Source organism: Schistocerca piceifrons, chromosome 1 (genome assembly GCF_021461385.2).
Source record: "Schistocerca piceifrons isolate TAMUIC-IGC-003096 chromosome 1, iqSchPice1.1, whole genome shotgun sequence".
Classification (NCBI taxonomy): Eukaryota; Metazoa; Arthropoda; class Insecta; order Orthoptera; family Acrididae; genus Schistocerca; species Schistocerca piceifrons.
The window spans coordinates 79,788,727-79,813,201 of NC_060138.1; positions in this window are offsets into that span (position 1 = coordinate 79,788,727).

The following is a 24,475-nucleotide window of genomic DNA, read 5'->3' on the forward strand; positions in this document are numbered from 1 at the left end:
TTTCATTTTTGTGGGGATCTGAATTTTGGAACATTTTTATGTCTTGCATTTTTGTAGGGAGCTTACATTTGGGTCAGATTGCGATTCTTACATTTAATTGTCATTATCAATAGATTTCATTGCGGGAAGGTTACACTTGGCTCCCATTTATTATTTTTTATTTAAATATTTCTGTGGGGACGATATTGCTTCGTGGCTCCATTATTTATTTAACTTTGCTATACATAATTTTCGGTGGGGAGGTTACAACATTCGGTAGTACAGAATGAATAACCGGCACCTTCAACAAATGGAAAAGTCGTAGCTACCAACGTGCTCCCTAATCAAACAGATGGTATTCTGTATGGAAGCACACAAGATGCAAGATCGAAGTTAGAAAAGAAAAGAGTGTCAGCAGTAAGCACAATGCTAGGTCTGCATGTGATAAGTTCTACACTGACACCTCACCATAAGGCTGGATACATTGCTACAAATGCCACTCCTCGTGGGATGACGACTACTTTCAGCGTCTTAATTTTCAGTACACGCAGTAAGACGTACAAAGCAACATTTAATTAATTAACATACTGTCATATATTTTCTAAGAATAAAAATGTATTCAGCTTTTATCAGTAATCTCATCTCGTCCCGTGCTCCAAGTTCAACACTTTTGAATCCGATCTTAACTTGTTAAATTAATTATGACTTTACAATGAAGCGCCGAAGAAACTGGTATAGGCATGCGTATTCAAATGCAGAGAGATATCTAAACAGGCAGAATACGGGAGTGCGGTCGGAAACTCCTATATGAGACAACAATGTGTTTGGCGCAGTTGTCAGATAGGTTACCGCTGCTACAATTGCAGGTTATCAAGATTTAAGTGAGTTTGAAGTGGTGTTTTAGTCGACGCACGAGCAATGGGACACAGCATCTCTGAGGTAGTGATGAATTGGGGGTTTTCCCTTACCACCATTTCACGAGTGTACCGATATGGGATTTCTGAGCCGAAGGCCCACTCGTGTATCTTTGATGACAGCACGACACAAAGCTTTACGACTCACCTGGGCCCGTCAACACCGACGTTGGACTGTTGATGACTGGAAGCAAGTTGCTTGGTCCACGAGTCTCGTTTCAAATTATATCGAACGGATCGACGTGTACGGGTGTGGAAACTACCTCATGAATCCATGTAGGGGAATGTTCAGGCTGGTGGAGGCTCGGTAATGGTCGGCGTATGCAGTTGGTGTGAGGCCCCTGATACGTCTAGATACGACTCTGACAGGTGACACGTACGTAAGCATGCTGCCTGATCACCTGCATCTACTCATGTCAACTGTGAATTCAGACGGACTTCGGCGTTTCCAGCAGGACAATGCGACACCACGCACGTGCAGAATTGCTAGAAAATGGCTCCAGGAACACTCTTCTGAGTGTAAACACTTCCGCTGGCCACGAAAATCCCCAGAAATGGACATTAGTAGCGTATCAGGGATGCCTTGCACCATGCTGCTCGGAAGAGATCTCCACCCCCTCATACTCTTACGGATTTACGGACAGCCCTGCAGGATTCATGGTGTCAGTTCCCTCCAGCACTACTTCAGACGTTAATCGAGTCCATGCCTCGTCGTGTTGAGGAAGTTTTGCGCGCTCGCGGGGACCCTACATTATATGAGGCAGGTGTACCAGTTTCTTTGGCTCTTCAGCGTATAAACATGAAAATTCAACTATCCACGGTACAATAAAATGGATTAGGAAGATATTAAAAATGGATAACCGTTAACATCGTCAATTTACCGCAGTCCTCCTTACATGCCACTCTAAGCTCCCAACTCTTGAAAAAGTAAATGCCAGGAAATAGGCTACAAAATTTTCAGTTGAACTAAACAGCACTCACCGAGTTCTCGATGTCTGTATGGACCAGAAAGTACTGAGACTGATTTTATTCGTGGCGTGTAAGAGACGTCAGTGCAGAAATTGAAGTGGCAGCTGCAGTTAACAACTGTAATCAACAAATGCACATTCAACCAGTTATTTGTGAGCAGGCAGTTCTGACCGTACAGCTGAGCTTTTGACGTACCCCTGCGAACGCCAGAATGGTTAACACCGGTTGTGGCCTGGCCTATAGCCTGATCGCTCTCCATGTGTTCACATACATTTAGTAAAAGGCGTTGTGCAGCGGATAACTAATAGAACAGGGTTGGCCCTAACAAACATGAGACATGGATGTTGCACCTCCCAAAACGTAATAAACAGGATGATCATCTGTCTATGAAATAATACAATGGCCCTCATTAATTCCTGTTTATTAAAAATTTACCTGGTAACATAAGCGTGAATGAGAAGTTATTACGGGATCTAGTACATCTCAAAAAATGTAAAGTGTACGAAAATTGACCGTTATTGACATGGAACAATACTAATCTAACATTGGAATGTCCCAGCAAGGACTGATTAGTTTAGATGAATGGGATAAAACGGTAATCTACGAATAAGTTATGGGAAGAAAAATCCGTGGTGGACACACACTGATGGCCTGAATTCACCAGAAGAATGAAAAAGAAGCCCACATGCGATTGAGATCATTGATCCAGTCACATATGAGTCCTCAATCCACGGAGAAAAGCGTAATCCTCGTGGAACATAATCGACCCTAATACCATAACTACACCTACCAACGCTCGGTAATCCTCATCACTTGCTCGTCGCGAGCTGCAATTTCTCACCGTAACCTGCACTCGGTAGTTTTGGAATTTGTGAGCGCTTTGGCCTGCTGCAGACTGCAACACATCAGCTACTCGTAGCTAGAACAGCTCTTCTCTTCATCTGCAAGTGGTATCCTCTCGTCTATGTCCCCAGATCAAGGGTATCACTTTATGTCTCCGTGCCTTCATGTACTCCACAACGTTCTTTCTCCTCCCTACATACTCATACAATAATCATCTGACAATGAAAAAGTCTCTGGAAGATATTGGCAAGTAGTATTTATGTAACAAGAGAATAATCTTCCATGCAAGCATAAGTTTTACTATGTTAAACAATTCTTTTACGCCAACGTATGTAGTTGTACTTCCGTTCTTGAGCTAAGTTTCCTACTTCAGCCAGTACATTAGTCTGTAGGTTTGCATTTCTCGGAGACTGGCGTCCCAACTTCCCTTCTCTGTCATTTATTTTTAAAGATTAACTTACAACTTCTGAGGCAAAAGGTTGTTCACCCAGAGTAAGATACGTCAGGAAGTTGGTCCACTGCTTTACAGAGAGAAAAGTATTCCTTTCCAAAGTGCAGGTCTGTGCTTCTGAAGGAATCCAAGAGATCTGTCAGTTGCTGACTTCCCGTGCACAGCGTTTTCGGAAGGCGGCCCGTCAACGTAAAACAATATTCCTTTGGCATGTGTTTTCCCGGATCACACTGCTTGTAACAACTAATATTCTGCACGAGTACATCACGTTACATTATACGACTTCTGTAAATGGAGTATCGGACACCGTATTCACAGGAAACATCATGCAGAATGCAGTGTCCAGGTGCCCGGCGCAAACAATGGTTGGGTTACTTTGTACAGTCAGTCCCACAAGAAAGTGCACTCCATTATCTTTATGAAACAAAAGACACTATTATAAATATATGTTTACATGAAAATACATATTATTACTAATGGCGCAATTACCTAATAGTTAACCCAACGCTGCCATTATCGTTTGTAGCTCGGCACCTTTTTGGCGGGCTTTTTACGAGGTTTTCTGTATATTCTCTCGGTAACGATTTTATATGACTACTGCTTCGAAGTATATCTTGGATTTCACTTAAGCTTCATCTTAATATACGACCAAACATTTACGATCGGATTTGCATTCGGAGAGCAGGCAGAAGTGGCCGTGCGGTTAAAGGCGCTGCAGTCTGGAACCGCAAGACCGCTGCGGTCGCAGGTTCGAATCCTGCCTCGGTTTGGTTGGTTTGTTTGGGGAAGGAGACCAGACAGTGTGGTCATCGGTCTCATCGGATTAGGGAAGGATGGGGAAGGAAGTCGGCCGTGCCCTTTCCGAGGAACCATCCCGGCATTTGCCTGGAGCGATTTAGGGAAATCACGGAAAACCTAAATCAGGATGGCCGGACGCGGGATTGAACCGTCGTCCTCCCGAATGCGAGTCCAGTGTCTAACCACTGCGCCACCCCGCTCGGTGAATCCTGCCTCGGGCATGGATGTTTGTGATGTCCTTAGGTTAGTTAGGTTTAACCAGTTCTAAGTTCTAGGGGACTAATGACCTCAGCAGTTGAGTCCCATAGTGCTCAGAGCCATTTGAACCATTTTTTGCATTCGGCGACATTGCAGGCCAATGCATCGTGGACACCCCTTGTCCTCTTTCCTCACTATACAGAGACGGCTGCGATGTTACGGATCATTATCCTCTTGAAGCACCCAGTTTGCATCGTTCGAACCAAATAGCTTCATTTTTAATAAATCTTGAAATTTTTTTCGGGGTTTGTATTGGCTGTAAATGTGCAAATAGCCAATTCATTCACCTGTCACACTGTTTATCTATACACTGTGCAAAAACGCATCGATTACAGATTCTAAACCAGAACTAAAGGTGTCGCTGCCGACATTACATTTAAAATTACTACCGAAACATTTTGGACTGACCCTGTACGTCAGTTAGTGATCGTATGCCTAATTGAAATGCCGGCCGCGGTGGCCGAGCGGTTCTAGGCGCTACAGTCTGGAACCGCGCGACCGCTACGGTCGCAGGTTCGAATCCTGCCTCGGGCATGGATGTGTGTGATGTCCTTAGGTTAGTTAGGTTTAATTAGTTCTAAGTTCTAGGGGACTGATGACCTAAGAAGTTAAGTCCCATAGTGCTAACAAGGGAACCTCCCCATCGCACGCCCTTCAGATTTAGTTATAAGTTGCCACAGTGGATAGACGTTGAAAAACTGAACACAGATCAATCGAGAAAACAGGAAGAAGTTGTGTGGAACTATTAAAAAAATAAGCAAAATGTACAAACTGAGTAGTCCATGCGCAAGATATGCAACATCAAGGATAGCCAGAACTCAGGAGCGCTGTGGTCCCGTGGTTAGCGTGAGCAGCTGCGGGGCGAGAGGTCCTTGGTTCAAATCTTCCCTCGAGCAAAAAGTTAAATTTTTTATTTTCAGACAATTATCAAAGTTCAGGCACTCACACATAATCAACTTCGCTCTCCAAAATTCCAGGACATGTTCAGATTTGCTTGGACATATGCAGGATTTGACGGTCTACACACGGAAAAATTTGAAAACGTTAAAAACATATGTTTGACAGAGCACAGGAAAAAGTGTGCGACTGTGAGACTTTTGGATTCATGTGTTGCAGTTATGTGACAAACTCTTATGTTTTCATCACTTTTTTGGGAGTAATTATCACATCCACAAGAAAACCTAAATCGGGCAACGTAGAAGACTCATTTTACCCATTCGCCAAGTGTACAAGTTAGGTGGGTCGACGACATATTCCTGTCATGTGACGCACATTCCGTCACCAGTGTCGTATAGAATATATCAGACGCGTTTTCCTGTGGAGGAACCGGTTGACCTATGACCTTGGTGTCAAATGTTTTCGGTTCCCATTGGAGAGGCACGTCCTTTCGTCTACTAATCACACGGTTTTGCGTTGCGGTCGCAAAACACAGACACTAAACTTATTACAGTGAACAGAGACGTCAATGAACGAATGGACAGATCATAACTTTGCGAAAATAAAGAAAAATTTTTCGCTCGAGGGGAGATTCGAACCAAGGACCTTTCGTTCCGCTGCTGCTCACGCTAACCGCGGTACCACGGCGCTCATGAGCTCAGAGTGTCCTTGATGTTACATATCTTCGCGTGGACTACTCAGTTTGTATATTTTGCTTATTTTTTTATAGTTCCACACAACGTCTTCCTGTTTTCTCGATTGATCTGTGTTCAGTTTTTCAAGGCTTATCCACTGTGCCGACTTATAACTAAATCTGAGGGGGGTGCGATGGGGAGGTTCCCTTGTAAGAGCCATTTCAACCATTTGAACGTGATTGAAATACCGTGAAGTCGTAACTCCAGCAACACTGGAGATGGGTTTTTAAGGCACCTTCGATGAGAAGTGAAAGCGTATACATGGTGAGTCACCGACTATTGCCATCTAGAATAACTCTGAAAGTATGATAACAGCTGAAAAGTTTGTGGGACAAATGTTGCATGGGACAACGGGGGCCACAATATGATGTTGGTTTTTTGTTGCTAGGTGGGATCGCTTCAGAGGTATGATGTGTAACAGTAAGGTCTTTGAAGGTCAACGAAGGTCACAAAGGTGGCATGAACGCCCATTTAAAGAAGGTGTTCGAAGTGATGACCATTGGTATCAATGCAGTGCTGCACTCTTCTTATCATGGATTGCGTGGTATTCCTTATCACTTCGGCGTTTATCGAAGCACATACTCTGACAATTCTCTCTCGTACATCGTACAAATAGTAAATATTCGCCGGATAAGGCGTATCCATATAACGTGCCATTGACATGTAAACACCATTTAACGGCTTCGCAATACAACACCAATAGGAACGGTAAGACTAGTAATGTCGAATCAAGCGAATTTGAATGGTGTAGTCCTTCGAAGAAAAAGTCGATATTCTTCTCATTTACGGAGAATGCCAATGAAATTCAACATACTCACCGTACGCGTTGTACTTTTAAATATGTATATGATAAATTGAGAACAATTGGATCTTTAACGCATCGGAAACGGATCCGGCAAAGTAAAGTTACTAACGGGGAAACGGAAATTGGTACTCTTGCCGCTGTGGTTCGAGATTCTTGTGTTAGTTCGTGTCAAATCGTAAGGGAATCTGGCATAAGCCAGAGTCGTGTTGTTCGTATTCTGCATCGCCATAAAAATTATCCCTACCATATTAGTCTCCACCAAGAATTAACTGGTGCGAATTGTATGCGCCGCATTGAATTCTGCCTATGGGCTCAGCTACAGATTCAGAGGGATGACACATTTATTAATATGATTCTATTTACTGACGAAGCTACATTCACGAACCATGGAAATATAAATTTGCGTAACGTGCATTATTGGGCAAGTGAAAATCCATGTTGGCGGGGTACGTTGCACACCAAGAACCGTGGTCGGTAAATGCATGGTGTCGGATTCCGGAGAACAGAATTATAGGCCCCTATTTCTTCGAGGTAAATCTTAATCGTATTAGATACACAACATTCCTGCAAGAAACATTAGGTATGTTATTGGAAAAAATACCTTTAGGGACAAGGAACAGAATGAAGTATCAACACGATGGGTGTCCGGCACATTTTTCGCTGATTGCAGGGACAATTCCCAAATCGTTGGATTGGACGCGGAGGAGATGTGTCGTGGCCGGCTCGTTCGCCAGACTTGACGCCTCTGGATTTTTTCTTGTGGGGATTCGTAAAAGACACTGTTTATAAAGACGCTCCAACTACACCTGAAGATATGCGAGAAAGAATTGTTTGAGCATGTGCTTCGATAAGTGCCGATGAGATAAGGAATACCACTGAATTGTAGCACTGCATTGATAACAAAGGTCATCACTTCGAACACGTTCTGCAAATGGAAGTTCGTGCCACCTTTTTGACCTTCGTTGACCTTCAAAGACCTTAATGTGTCGCATCATTGGATTAGAAAATAAGTACCAAACTACAGCATCCCATTTAAAAAAACAAAGTCGACCATATCTCTAAAGCGAGCCCACCTATCAACAAAAAACTAACGTTGTGCCACGCAACTTTTGTCCCACAAACTTTTCAGCTCCTATCATACTTTCGGAGTTATTCTTGGTGGCAATAGTTAGTGCCTCACCCTGTATATTCACGTCATACTCAGAATAGTGCATCGTTGTCAGCGAAATGCAACACTTAGCACTGAAAGCACGTATATTACGAACGCCAGCGTACAACCAGAAGAGAATTCATCTCCTGTACGAAGACAGCAGCAGCTATTTGTACAAATATCGAATATTCCAGAATATACAAACATTACAAGCATAAGAAATTTCGAGTATCTTCCAGAAATTATAAGTATTATTTGGTACAACTTGGGAGTAGTTGAGTTTGAACTTGGGCTGTCTTAGCAGTTGAAATACAATTAACTGTGGTGATCATTACAATATCTGCCCATAAAAATGTGTACTGCAACCAAGATGTTTTTCTTCAATCAATAATTTTTTCATGTGAGTAACTTGTCTTCGCCTGATGCTTTCAGAACTGGAGATAGCCGGCTAGTAACAAGCGTGCTTACAGAAATCTCTTTTGTGGCTCATATAAATATGGGTTATGCCGTACAATCAGTTATGAAACTCATATTATGCGAAGAAAAAGCTCCATTTGCGTAACCATAGGTAAAACTTAGGAAGTCGTAAGTGGGAACGCATAAAGTGACCATATAAAATTCATGACCACTACACTAGATTGAAAGCAATTGAGAGAATGGAACCTTTTGTTAGGCAGCGCTCCGGAGAAATTTGACAGCATTGCTGATATATCGGCCGTTGCTAAAATGGGATGTGTCACGACAGAAAGTCTTTTCCCCGTAAAAACTTCCTAAGCGTTTCCATCATTGTTATTTACAGCAAAGTGTAATAGCTCGTAAGGTAACCACTGAGGGCTCCTGCTTCACAGCAGCACGCGATACTCGGGAAAGATTTGAATGAGATATGAGCGTATTGTCCACAGTGTGTAACGTACGACACCAGCTAAATGTTCTGTTCCCGTTACGAGACATTTATACTGCTGGGCATTAAAACTTTCTTATTCGTAATGTGGGGAATCTTCCTGGAAACCCTGTCAGCAAAAGCCGTCTACAGTCTTTTTAGGCAGCGTTTTCTGGTTTGCCAATGATCGTTTCGAACTCACAGTTTCATCATCAGGGCTGTAGTTTTTATGTATGGGCCTTCATTGCGATTTCAGCGCGTCAGAAAAGCTTACCAGTGGGAGTTATGATGGATTCTTAGCTGTAATTTGCGATTCTCTGTTGGCATATGTACAGAATTACATAAGAATTTATGTAGCTTTCTCTGAAGACTTAGGAGTAGGCCTGTAAATCTTCTTGATTTTCCATGGGTATCTCATCACAGTGAAGTAATTCTCACATCTTGTTTACAATTTTATATGAGCACAAATTTCTCACTGGTGTTACTATAAGTTACATAGAACACGGCAGAGCCAACAGGTATTTCAGTACTGCAGAGATAATAAATATATGTTATTTCTTCCACCTCTGTGCTAAATTATATCATCTCTGCTCCACCTGAAATTCTTCATAACCTGTCGTACATATTCTTAGCCTCACATCAAAAGTGTCTAAAAGTGTGGAATTATTGTCAGCAGACAAGCAGAACCAGGAGAATGCTTCGGTCAGGAGGGCCCATTTTGACTTCGAACGTGCATTGGTCATCGGATGCCAGCCAGCATATCCATTAGGGACGTTTCAACCCTTCAAAAGCTGCCCATGTTGACTACTGGTGCTGTGCGTGTGAAGTAGAAACGCGGAGGAATAACCACAGATAAACTACGACCAGCAGACCTCATATACCGACGGACAGAGAACACTGGGAAAGCTGGATGTAAAATATCGTATGAAATCAGCGGAAGGAACCATCTACATCTACATCTATGTCATACTCAGCAAGCCACCTAATAGTGTGTGGCGGAGTGTACTTTCGGCACCACTATCTGATCCCCCTAACCCTGTTCCACTTGCGAATAGTGCTTGGGAAGAATGACTGTCGGTAAGCCTCTGTATTGGCTGTAATTTCTCGCATTTTCTCCTCGAGGTCAATACGCGAAATGTATGTGGGGGGATGTAATATTTCGTCCGAGAACTCCTGAAAAGTGCTGTCCTGAAATTTCAATAGCAAATGTCTCCGTGATGCACAACGTCTCTCTTCTGTAACGTCTGCCAGTGGAGTTTGTTATCATCTCCGTAACGCTCTCTCGCCAGCTAAACGATCCCGTGACGAAACGCGCTGCTCTTTGTCGTATCTTCTCTATATCCTCTGTCAGTCCTACCTGATAGGGATCCCAGTCAGATGAATAGTACTTAAGAATCGGGCGAACAAGCGCCTTATAAGCCACTTCTTTCGTGGATGAGTTACATTTCCTGAAGATTCTTCCGGTGAATTTGAGTCTGGTGTCTGCTTTTCTCACTATCTGTTTTATGGGGTCATCCCACTTAAGGTTGCCGTGGTTAGTTACGCCTAGATATTTTACGGCAGACGGTGTCTTCAGCTGTTTGTCATCACTAGTGTAGCTGTACAGTAGTGAATTTCTTTTCCTATGTATGCTTAAGACGTTACATTTATTTACGTTCAGGGTCTACTGCCAGAGCCTGCACCAATCAAGAATTCTCTGCAAGCCGTTCTGCAAATACTTAGTACCTTCTGGCGTTGCTGCTTTGGAATAGACAACTGCATCATCTGCGAATAGCCTTAAATAGCTTTCTACTAGATCACTTATGTTCATTGCAAACAGCAACTTCCTATCACACTTCCTTGTGGTACTCCGGATATTAGATTTACATCTGTCGATTAAGTTCTGTTAAGAGCGATCTGTTGAGTTCTGTCAGCAAGAAAGTCTTGAATCCAATCGCAAGTCTGCTCTGATACTCCGTAAGCTCGTCGTTTTTTTTTTTTTTTTTTTTTTTTTTCATTGAACGGCAGCGCAGGACTGTGTGAAATCACTTACTGAAATCAAGGAACACGACGCCAACCTGAGCGCCGTTGTCCACTGAGCTGTGGATCTCATGGAGGAACAAAGCGAGCTGGATTTCGCAGGCTCTCTGTTTGCGGAATCCATGTTAGTTTTTATAGAGGAGATCTTCATTTTTCAAAAAGGTCATAATTCTTGAGCCTAAAATATGTTTCATAACTCTTCGTTGATCCATTATGGACCATGGGACAACAGCTGGCATGTATTTCTTGATGCAATAATTTACCAACAGTCGTATGTATAGTAGAAATTGATTTTATGAACTTCTTATGTAATGCCGAAACTGGTAGCATCAATGCGATGCCGAAACTGGTAGCGCATAAGAAGTTCGTAAAATCAATTTCTACTATACATACAACTGTTGGTAAATTATTGCATCAAGAAATGTTCCATAATTGTACAACAGATTGACGTCAACGATATAGGTCTATAATTGGTTGGATCTGTCTTACGGCCTTCCTTAAAAACGGGAATATCCTGCGCTTTTTTCCAGTCGTCAGGTACCTTTCGTTGCTCAAGCGATCCACTATAAATTACTCATAGACGGAGAGCAAGTCCTTCCGCGTAATCTTTGTAGAATCATAGGTGTCTCACCTGGCCCTGACGCCTTTCCACTAAGAAGCGATTGTAGCTGCTTTTCAATTCCGCGATCGGTTATCTTAATATCTGCCATTTCGGCGTTCGTACGACTATTGAAAGGAAGGACAGTGTTACCATCTTTCACGGTGAAACAACTTCGGAAGACCGAATGCAGTATTTCGGCCTTTTCTCTGTTATGTTCCGTTTCGCTGCCCGTGTGGTCGCTGAGAGAATTTGACGATTTTGACCCTCTTACTGATTTTGCACGCGACCGATATGTCTTAAGGTTATTACTCAGGTCGGTTGACAACGTCTTACTTTGTAAATCCTTGAACGCTTCTCTCATTGCTCTCCTCATTTTCGCTTCACTCTTGAGTTCCGAAGTGCTGCCGACACCTCAGCTAGAACAATGTCTGTGTGCATACGGATTACAGCTGTCGAGCAGCTCCTTACAAGACCCACATTTCTCTAATCACTGCTAAGCGACGCTTGAGGTCGTGTAAGGAGTATGGCTGGAAACGAGTGATCTGGAGTGATTCATCACGTCATACCATGTGGCAATCCAATTGAAGGGCTTGGATTTGACGAATTTCCGGAGAATGTTACCTGGCATCATGTGTAGTGCCTACAGTAAAGTACAGAGATGGTAACGATACTGAAACCTGGCGATCAAGGCAGGGCAGGATTCTGTTACGATTGTGGACGGGGCCTTAATCAGTTAGTATTGGTTGCCTTTCACAGTTAATAATTCATTTTCTATCAGTAATTCCAGAGTCAACAATTAATAAAAAAATACCACACGTTATTAATGAAGAAATAAACAACAGTGTAAACAATAGTGATTTCAGTGAGTTACAATTTAGCAAATCACCATTAAGTACAGATACAACGGATAAGGTTTTAAAAGCAAGCCACTGTGAACAGGGAAGAAGGCCTTACACGGCAGGAATGACAATAAATAAAGAATTGCTTAAAACTCGCTGCAACTTATAAATTATAGGTACTGAAATACTAAAGGCAAATCGCCACAAACACAGCAGACAGCATCAGACGCCAGGAATGGCAGTATATAAGGTTCTAAAAGCTTACTACGTAAATACCAGTACCAGCTTAGAATTTTAAGGCAAGCGACCACAGTCACGGCTGAAGGCCTTACACGCCAAGAATGGCAATAAATTAAAGAGTTTTGAAACCCGCTGTAAAACAGCAAATACAATAGCAAAAGGTAATTAAAAAAAGAAGCAACTGATCCAGACGGTGCTCCAGGAATCGACCTCTGAGAAGGTCCGGCAACAAACACTTTCGCGAGCGATGAGATAGGCAGCCAAGAGTTGCATTCACTTCACAAGATGGTAACTCAGACTAGTGGCAGTCTAACGAATGACTAATGATAATTTTGCTGAAGCTGCCTGACGTCCGATAAACCAAATGCAACGATGGAACAATACGGCAAATCCGGAACCGGCGGTCTGCACTACGTCCCCAGAATACTGTGCTTAGAGCGCTCTGAACGGGAAAGAAACCATTGCCAGATTTCCGTCCGATTCCACAAACCCGAAAATCTGAACAAACAAGTCACAGTACATAACACCAGACAAACTAACGGTAACTAAAACCCTACTCGATTTGCGTGCGAGGCAAAACCGAAATGCAACCAACCAGAATCAGCAACGACACGTCATTGCGGAAACAATCGCAAAACGAGCCAAAACCAAGTACCGAATAAGTGACATCAAATTCATTAGGCACACAAACGCACGCTGAAGTCACTGTTATAACTCTAACGACGGTTGGCAGAATGAAACAAATCTCTTCACTGCTTTATTAATTCACAGTTGAGTAACCACTCCGTCTAATCACTGAGCCAAGTGCTTTTAACACAGTAGAGTCTTCAAGTACTAAACGGTACGCAGACCAACCAAACTGCACATGACGGCGCGATGGTAATCTGTTACAACATCACATACGGGGCCCACATGGGTGACTTGACTCCGCTTACTTGGATTGAAATGCACTCATCTTAAAGCTTGCTGGATCCGGTTTACGACGAGGTCGTACACCCTAGTGACCACAGTCCATGCATGCCGCCAGCGGTCCCAGCGTGTTCTCGCACTGCGCGAACCTGGCTCCGCCTGTCAGTCTCCAACCGAACTGGCAGACTCACACGACCTGGAAAAACAACGAAGTCGCCCCAAAGATAGGGCAACAGTCACTACATATCAATAACCGCCGCTGCTGCCACTAGCGGACAGGCAAAGCTTGCGAAACCGAGTGGCGCCAGTCAAGACGAGAAGAAGACAAAACAACTGCAACCATGCCAACTAAACGATACCTTCTGGCCTGTAACAGAGGGCGGAAATCTACAAATAGCACCAATGCCAGCCGCAGCACGGCTCAGATAAGTCACGGGGGTGCTTTTCGTGGTATAATTCTGGTCCCCTTATTGTGCTCAAGAAAACGCTAAATGTGGGAAGATATGAAAACATTTCAAAGCGTGTGTACTGCGTAGATTAGAGAAAAGCTGGGACACGATGGTTTTCTATGTCAGCATAACGACCCTGTCAGCAAGCAGCATCTGTGAGACGACGGTCTGTGGACAATAACATCCCTGAAATGGACTGACTTTCCCAGTGTCCCGACGTCATCTCAGTGGAACACATTTGGGATGAGTTAGAACATTGACTTCGGTCCACAGTGCAGCACCCTGCCAGCTCCATTAGTAGAAGGCGAACGTGTCAAGGTGGAGAGACAGCGGAAATAAGTTGTAATACATGAGAACTTGAGCGCACCTTGCAAAACGACTCCAAAATCTAAAGGAAGCAGAGCGCACAGTATTTGGACGCATTTGTCCGAGTGTGGACAACAACATGGGAGAAATCCTGTTTCTGCATGCACATGGTGGGACAGGAAAAACATTCCTCACTAAAATAGTGTTGGCACAATTGCAAGCCGAAGGAAAAACAGCTCTTGCTGCGGCTTTGCCGGTAACAACAGCCACTTCAAAAAAAATGGCTCTGAGCACTGTGGAACTTCTGAGGTCATCAGTCCCCTAGAACTTAGAACTACTTAAACCTAACTAACCTGAGGACATCACATACATCCATGTTCGAGGCAGGATTCGAACCTGCGACCGTAGCGGTCGCGCGGCTCCAGACTGTAGCCCCTAGAGCCGCTCGGCCACTCCGGCCGGCAACAGCCACTTCATTACTCGATTGTAAAACTGCTCATACAGTCTTTAAAATACCGATGTGTTTGGTTATTAGTGATCACACAGTGTGTGTCATTTCCAGGAACAAAGACAACGCAAGGGTCCTACGTGTTTGCTGTTTACTAACCTGGAACGAGTGCACCATAGCTAGTCGTAATGCGGTAAAGATGACTGACATAACTCACAGAGATATTTGACAAAAACATCAACCCATGGATGGCGTTACAATCTTTTTTTTTTTTTTTTGTGGCGGCTTGAGGCAGACATTGCCAGTTGTACCACGGGGAACAAGGGTGGATAAGAACATGCCTGAAAATCTCAAGTCTATGGCGACACATCACGCGGATGCACTCTTCTGTGAACATGCGGCACAGGAGTTTCCTGATTTATTCTTGGAAATTGGTGAGGATACATTTCCGGGAGAAGATGACCAAATCTTTTTGCCTGGTAATATGTGCCGTATATTACTTTCGCTTTAAGACCTCATTTCTTCCATTTATAGTGACAAAATGCAAACAACTAATGAAATATTTTGGCTATATTGACGCCAAGAAACAATCGAGCTGCAAGAATTACCTCTGACATTCTTACTCAAATTGAAGGGGGAAAATGTAGAGCATTTCTCTGTTAATAGAGCTATGGAGCAAGATGACTTTACCAATTATTCAGTCGAATTTTTGAACTCCTTCACACGTCTGCCCTTCCATCACACAAAATTAATTTGAAAAACAGCGCACTGATTATTCTGTTGCGAAATTTAAGCCTACCGAAATTGTGTAATTTTATGCAGCTTAAAGTTACTTCTCTCTAACGCAATGTCATAGAAGCGGAAATTTTCATGGGGCATGGCGCAGGCGAGAGAGTTTTTATACCCCGAATCCCGCTTACTCGTAACAATTTGCCATTTAGCTTTAAACGTGTGCAATTGCCGGTGAGCTTATGTTACGCCATGATCATAAATAAAGGCCAAAACCAGATGCTGCGTACTGCGGGCTTGCACTTTAGTGTCGATTGCTTTTCGTACGGACGCCCAGCTACGGCAGTGAAGCAAATAAGCTCTTTGTCCAAGTCCCCCATAGTCGTACTACTTCAAACTATGTGTACTGAGAAGCTTTATACGAGGGTGAGTCAAATGGAAACCTTAAATATTTTTTTTTAATGTTATTTACTGTGCAGAAGTGGTACAAAGCTGTTTCGCTTTTCAACATACTCTCCCCTACGCTCGATGCACGTCCTCCAGCGCTTACAAAGTGCATAAATTTCTTTAGAAAAAAAATTTTTTGGTAGTCCGCGCAACCACTCATGCACCGCGTGGCGTACCTCTTCATCAGAACGGAACTTCTTTCCTCCCATTGCGTCTTTGAGTGGTCCAAACACATGGAAATCACTTTGGTGATGAGGACTGGCGCCATTCCTTGCTCGCCCTCTTCGTTTTCGGTTGGTGGAAGTAAACCCAGGTTTCGTCCCCAGTAACTATTCCTGCAAGGAAGCCACCACCTTCTCGTTCAAAGCGCCGAAGAAGTTCTTCGCAAGCATCAACACGTCGTTCTCTCATTTCAGGAGTCAGCTGCCGTGGCACCCATCTTGCAGACACTTTGTGAAACTGGAGCACATCATGCACTAAATGGTGTGCTGACCCATGACTAATCTGTAAACATGGGAGATGTCATTCAGTGTCACTCGGCGGTTTTCCTTCACTATGGCTTCAACTGCTTCAATATTCTATGGAGTCACAACTCGTTGTGCCTGACCTGGAAGAGGAGCATCTTCCACTGAAGTCACACCGTTTGCAAACTTCCTACTCTGTTCGTAGACTTGCGGCTGTGACAAACATGCATCACCGTACTGAAACTTCATTCGTCGATGAATTTCAATAGGTTTCGCACCTTCACTACGCAAAAATCGAATAACAGAACGCTGTTCTTCCCTGATGCAAGTCGCAAGTGGGGCGGCCATCTTTATAGTGATACTGTGGCGGTATGCGTGCATCTGCACTACGCTGCCACCTACAAGCCATTCTACACGCTGTTTGTAGCACGCTTACCAACTTAAAGGATAACGGAGCGAAATTTGGATTTGTTATTACAAATTTAAGGTTTTCATTTGACTCACCCTGTAACGCCGGAAATGCATATCCTCCTATTTCCATGCATTGTACTATAAATGTTTTTCCTTATTTTGTTACCTGAAGATATGACATTTCTGTGTCTTTATATATTGTAACTGTTTTTCTATTTGTGTATGTATATTTATGCATTTATGGCGATGTATAATTGGTAAGTTTTGTAAATACTATTTGTATTTTTACGCTGGGTCTTGCCTAGGGAAAACTATGCTATCGAACGATTACATCGATAGGTCGTGTGGAGTACCAAAGTGTTTAGGATCTTTGGTAGTGTAAACTCTGCCGCGTGGAGCGCGGGCAGAGCACAGTCGGAATGGAGTAGGGCGGTGGTGTGTTGACTGACGCTCCCGCGAGTTGCCGCGCTTTCGGGGTTTGGCAGCATGTAATTGCGCTCGACTTGCTATGATAGTTTGTGGCACGGTGTCGCGGACGGGAAACATTGGAAACATTAGCTGGCACATATCAAGAGCCCGTTTCGCCTGGTGACCGTGTCGAGAAGAAGGCGCGCCAACATCCAGCTTCTGCATCAGCGACGGCCGACAATAAGTGATTGTCGCCACCTCGCCGATCGACGACTTCTAACCTTGAATCAACCAAGAAGGAAGACTGAAAGCACGTAATGTTTTAGAAATGTATGGCAGAACTCAGTTTTTCAAACTGTTCCATTCGCATCACTAAAATACAGCAACTTAGCATGAACCTTTGTTGCTCATTGTCGCAATTGCATTACCAAGCGGGGTCCCTGTCTTTTCCGAAATGAACCAGTGTGTCGTCGATATTCAAACGCCAGCATTAAAGTAATATCATTTCATTTCACTGCTTTAATTTCAATGTTCAGTTGAAGTATTCATGGGTGGCTAGAATATTTACATTACATAAGCACAAATTAAGAGTGCGAGTTTGTTACCATATTTTAGCTTACCTGTGACTGCAGCTCAGCTTGGTACGTACTAAATTTTACTATTGTTAATTGTTCAAAATCATTTAATTCATGTTCAAAGTTAAATCTCTTATTTCTAAATTGCGTAGATTCAAGTAGCCTTTGAGATGATTGCTGCGGTAGCCCAAGACTAACCTTATTTTATTTCGTAGTGCTTCAGAAACAAAGTTCACTATTCATTTCAGTCACTAAATTAACTTTCAATTTTCCGGTTTTATTAATTCTTTTGCTAAATTAAGTCACAGTGTAGCGAAATTTATTACTTCTGACAAACATTCAGTTTTCACACAACACGTGTCAACCTTCAGTTGCCACGCTTTTAGTACTAATTATATGTGCATTAACCTTTCTTTTTCAGTTATTATAGTAGTTGTCCATAGGACTGGCGACCGTAATTTTCCTCAAATCTCAAATATCTAATTAACGCTAGTTAATTGTTAACGCAACGACGGCACATTTACTTTCTTTATTAACTTTACACGCTTTCCTCCCTCTTTACCGACAGATTAATTTCAGTGACGATTGCTTTTCCCAAATTTCCATTAGGTACACGCGGTTTAATTTTTACTGTCATTAAGGTCGATAAGTGAGGGGGAGGTTACAACCCTTGTAACAGAAAGAAATTTCATGAGCACGATGTCTCGGGCGCAGCTATAAATGAATACCTGTGCAACGGTGGGTTTCTGAGCTAGCAAGGAACAAATTTGTGCAGGTGATGGCAAATATGCTGTTGTTCAAATTTCATGTTTGTTTCATGGTGCTGAAAAGATGCGTCAGCGACTCTCAACAGCTAACAGAGAGTCAGCACTAACCTGGCGTCTTCAGTAGATGCTCTCGTAGCTCTGTGCCACGTCGCAAAGGAAAAGCGCGCGCGATCACTCCTCCAGTGCTACAGTCAATTGGTTGTCGAAATGTGCCAGTAGCTCTGTTCTACTGCTAAGAAAATTATTAGCTGAAAATTATTAGCTAAAGACTCACAAAATCACCAAATGCTGAAAATGGCTCACAATATACACTAAAAACAGAATTGGTGGAATCGGTAGATGTGACATACAGGTTTGGTTAGATTTCAGAATAATTCGATGATTTAATCAGGGGGAAGAGCTTCACAAATTGAGTAAGTCAATACCGCTTTGATCCACCAGAGTAGTTGGACGCCCTCCTAATGGATATCGTCCCAGATTATGTCCAATGGGAGCATCAGATCGTCAAAATCCCAAGATGGATGGAGGACCCTGCCTGTAATATTCCAAACGTTCTTATCTGGGGAGAAATCAGGCGTGCGGTAGAAACCCTTGCCATGTGTGAACGGGCGTTATCTTGCTGATACGTAAGACGCGGACAGCTGTGGGTTGCCAACCTAACTGTCGCCCACCATACAGCCCAACAACGAGGAATGGTGGTCTGGGCTGACATAGCGTTTCGTAGCAGGAGCCTGTCGGTTGTCATCCTCGGTCTCCTTACAGAACAGCGGCTCGTAGAAGATATTCAACCCCAGCTTTGTTGCCCAGCGCTATCATCTCAGTAGGATAATGTCTTTCCACACACAGAAAGCGTTTCGTGCTTGCCAAACCGTAGCTTGGCCAGAAAGATCACCAGATCTCTTTACAGTTGAGAACGTTTGGAGGATTTTGGACAGTGCTCTCCAACCAACTCGGGATTCTGACGATACGACACGCCAATTGGAGCAATCTGGCAGGATATCCCTCAGGAGGACCACATACAATTCTATCGATCAATGCCAAGCCGAATAACTGTTTGCGAAAAGAGCAGAGGTGGACGTACCAATACATTACTGGCTTGCTGAAACTGTGAAGCTCTTTATCTTGAATAAACCATCCAATTTTTCTGAACCAGTAATAATTTGTTTGTCTATACACGACCGACGCATCTACCTCTTTCCGTCCCATTCCGATAGTTTCTCTATCGTGCGTCGCTTTCATTCTTTGTTTTTCCTTTTTTCATGCAACAAAGGCTTTCACGACCAGATGTTTCACCTGCCGAGAATTCTTCCGGGTTGAACGGCCGTGGTCCATGGAACTCTTCTATCCCTGACGTTTCGTCCAAAGCTACGTTGGGCATCTTCGGAGGTGCTCCTGGTTGTGCTGAGTCTTGCTGACTTTCTTTCTTCCCTTTTTCTTTTTCCCCTTAGAGCGTACTTTCACGAAGATGATTAGCTGCACTACGTAGACTGATAAAATTAATCCTAAGACGTACGATAATAATCAACTATCTTACAACTCACCAATATTGCTACAGCTCAGCAATTTTAAACATCGGACGTACTCTTTCGTGTTTGTTGATAACTACTCGTCACTAAAGCTAAAGGAATTTTTCCACCTGTTTTCCGAGGCAGTGGCAATGCGTTTTACAGTTAATTTTGCCAGTCTCCTCTCAACATATTCCATGCACGTGGAGTAGAATTTTTCCCGTTGGTGATGTGTCGTTGCTCTCAGTGTCCGCCGAACTAGAAGCTTCGCTTCCCCCGTTACTGTTCCGCGAGTGACTTACTAATCGCCTCCTGTTTTTTAGACTCACCGCTGCCTGGTAAATGCTTTATGGACTTCCAGCATGCTGGGGTAGCTGTGGGTCAGCAACTTCTGTTAATCAGTACAACGAAAAACCAGTCCAAAGTTGCAAATTTTACTTTTTCTTTTTCACTCGATGACTAGGGTCGGGCCGAGACCCATTTTCAGATCACCGTAACAAAGTAAAAACGTGGTATTTCCGAAGATGTGGAAACCATGTCAAAAATATGCAATGAACAGTTACAGTGCATGTAAGTAACAGTTATTGGTATACACTATAATTGCTCGTTGCACATTTTTGACATGGTTTCCACATTTTCGGAAATACCATTTATGACTACGTTACGATGCTAAATTGTTAAGGCTTTTGTGGCCACATGTTGACAAAGTGCCTATTGGCGTCTGTCTCGGGTTCTTCAGCCGACGTACATCTAATGATTTGACTGACGTTTCGCCAGCTCCAGTGGCTGGCATTGTCAAAGCTTGGTGGTGAACTGGAGCCGAGCTCGCGGCCGCAGACTATATGTACCTAGCGCGCCAACGTCCGAGGGCTTCTCCGCGGTCATTTCCGGTGCGGTTCTCCTCTTGCTACCTGCGACGGTCGTTCGCTGCAGTACGGGAAGCCAGGATCCGTTTACCTTAAGGCTTTCCTCTTTCTTCTTGAAGCTGTTCGCGTGTTTTTGTATTTCTACAGCTTCTCTGAATAAGCGCGTGTAATAGTGCTTCTCTACAGCCAGAACTTCCGTGTCCGCGAATTTCATTACGTGGTCGGTCTCACTGAGTGCGTGCTCTGCCACGGCCGATTTATTCACGTGCCCCAACCTACAATGTCGCTTATGTTCTTTGATCCTGGTGTTGATTGATCGTCCAGTCATTCCGTCATAAACTTTTCGGCATGTCCATGGTATACGGTATATTCCCGACATTGCAAGTGGGTCCCTTTTCTCCTTTGCCGCTCTAAGACACTCTTTGGTGTTCCTTGTCGGTTTAAAAATCGTCTTTACGACATATTTGCGTAATATACGGCTGATTCTGTCCGTCACTCTGGGAATGTAGGGCAGAAAGGCCGTACCCGACATTTCTTTTTCTGATTCCTTACTTCGCCGAGTGTTTGGCTCTGTTACACTCCTAACATAATTTGTGAAGTACCCATTGCTCCTCAGAACACTTTCCAAGTGTTGCATTTCGCGTCTGAGGTGCTGCGGCTCACATATTCGTCCTGCTCGCGTTACGAGCGTATTAATCATGCCTCTTTTCTGGCTCGGGTGTTGGTTTGATAGTTTGTGCAGGTATCGGTCCGTGTGTGTCGGTTTCCTATACACGCTGTGTCCCCGGTTTTCGCCATCCCTTGTGACCAGCACATCTAGAAATGGCAGTTTTTTGTCCTTTTCTACTTCCATGGTAAATTTTATGTTTGTATGGAGGCTGTTCAAGTGTCTTAGGAAGTCAGCGAGCTGTTCTTTACCATGGCTCCACACAACGAAAGTATCATCGACGTATCTATACCACACCCTAGGTTTACAAGTCACCGAGTCCAGTGCCTGTGCTTCGAATTGTTCCATGAAGAAGTCGGCCACCGCTGGACTAAGAGGACTACCCATGGCGACGCCTTCCAGCTGTTCGTAGAAATCGCCATCGTAGTGACACGTGCGTAGAAGAGCTTTGTGATGTCTTGCGGGAAAATGGAACCGATGTACTCCAGAGCGTCACTGAGTGGAACTTTCGTAAACAAAGAAACAACATCAAAGCTGACCAGGATGTCGTTTGGTGCAACTTTCAGTCTCTTCAGCTCGTCAATCAAATGTACTTTTATGTATATGTCGGTCTTTCCCACGTGTGGTTGGAGCAGAGAGGCCAAGTGTTTTGCCAGTTTATACGTCGGTGAGCCACGAGTGCTAACAATCGGTCTCAGTGGAACGTGGGTAATGCATACAGCCGAGGTGGTAGGGCTTCTGTATTGCGCAGGTTTCTCTGTATGTCCTCCGGCACGGAAGACAATAACCCACCATGCAGCCATGCTCCTCCATAGCAACTTCTCTTCAAATTCTCCAATCATATGCCAGGTATGTTAACGTCGGTAGCCACTAGGTAACCGAAACAGGCAGTATGTAGAGGAAGACATTCACTAGTATTTAGCAAGTAACCGCTATGAAGAAGACCGTACCACGTCGATCGAAACGTTGGCAATGTACAGGGCTATTACAAATGATTGAAGCGATTTCATAAATTCACTGTAGCTCCATTCATTGACATATGGCCACGACACACTACAGATACGTAGAAAAACTCATAAAGTTTTGTTCGGCTGAAGCCGCACTTCAGGTTTCTGCCGCCAGAGCGCTCGAGAGCGCAATGAGACAAAATGGCGACAGAAGCCGAGAAAGCGTATGTCGTGCTTGAAATGCACTCACATCAGTCAGTCATAACAGTGCAGCGACACTTCAGGACGAAGTTCAACAAAGATCCACCAACTGCTAACTCCATTCGGCGATGGTATGCGCAATTTAAAGCTTTTGGATGCCTCTGTAAGGGGAAATCAACGGGTCGGCCTGCAGTGAGCGGAGAAACGGTTGAACGCGTGCGGGAAAGTTTCACGCGTAGCCCGCGGAAGTCGACGAATAAAGCAGGGAGCTAAACGTACCACAGCCGACGGTTTGGAAAATCTTACGGAAAAGGCTAAAGCAGAAGCCTTACCGTTTACAATTGCTACAAGCCCTGACACCCGATGACAAAGTCAAACGCTTTGAATTTTCGGCGCGGTTGCAACAGCTCATGGAAGAGGATGCGTTCAGTGCGAAACTTGTTTTCAGTGATGAAGCAACATTTTTTCTTAATGGTGAAGTGAACAGACACAATGTGCGAATCTGGGCGGTAGAGAATCCTCACGCATTCGTGCAGCAAATTCGCAATTCACCAAAAGTTAACGTGTTTTGTGCAATCTCACGGTTTAAAGTTTACGGCCCCTTTTTCTTCTGCGAAAAAAACCTTACAGGACACGTGTATCTGGACATGCTGGAAAATTGGCTCATGCCACAACTGGAGACCGACAGCGCCGACTTCATCTTTCAACAGGATGGTGCTCCACCGCACTTCCATCATGATGTTCGGCATTTCTTAAACAGGAGATTGGAAAACCGATGGATCGGTCGTGGTGGAGATCATGATCAGCAATTCATGTCATGGCCTCCACGCTCTCCCGACTTAACCCCATGCAATTTCTTTCTGTGGGGTTATGTGAAAGATTCAGTGTTTAAACCTCCTCTACCAAGAAACGTGCCAGAACTGCGAGCTCGCATCAACGATGCTTTCGAACTCATTGATGGGGACATGCTGCGCCGAGTGTGGGAGGAACTTGATTATCGGCTTGATGTCTGCCGAATCACTAAAGGGGCACATATCGAACATTTGTGAATACCTAAAGAAACTTTTTGAGTTTTTGCAGCTGTGTGCAAAGCATTGTGAAAATATCTCAAATAATAAAGTTATTGTAGAGCTGTGAAATCGCTTCAATCATTTGTAATAACCCTGTATTTCCTTCAGTGTTCTGCAACGACGCGACATAATTGGCAAAATTATTTTATTCAAAATACAAATAATATTTTCTTCCCTCCCCCCCTCCCCCCCCCACCACCCTCTCAGTCTTTTTGTTGCAGGTTTAAAATAGTGATCGCAGGTTTCACCACCTGTAACAATCAGGAACAAGAACTCCTCCTCACCAGCTTCAAAAAATTGCAACAACACAGTCAAAGGTTTTGTTTGTAGAATTTGTGTTCTACTGTAGGACAGCTTAGCACCCGTCTTCCACGCATATCTGAGTATCCAAGTGAGCTGATAATTGCACTTACACTTTTTTTGCTGATGTTAGAAGCAGAAGCGCGAACTGCCGACTGCAGATGAGTCGATCCTCACGAATGAGGACATACGCACAGCACGCTGCAATCGATCAGGTGTGACAGCCGTGAACGGTCCCCTTGCTCGTTGCAAATCGTGTCGTTCCATCGAACGGCCTTCTGATGGCCTCCCTCTGTACCCAGCGACGCACTGTGCTCCTGTCGACTATAGATACTCCACAGACCCCACATAAGCGTTTTTCCATATTTTCCACAGTTTCTTCCCCCGCAGTGAGAAATCCAATCCCGGAGCACTGCATGTCACTTACCTCACTTATATACATCACTTTGAAACACTGCCGCTCGTACATTATATGTCGGAGGAAACGAAAATTTTGATCACCGCCCAGGAAACTTCAGAAAATTCACACCTATCGTTTCGTATTTGCAGCATTATTTTCGGCCGAGAAAATAAAGTAAGGTTTACTTTCACGGCGACACTCGTAGATAATACCGCAATTAACGGAGATG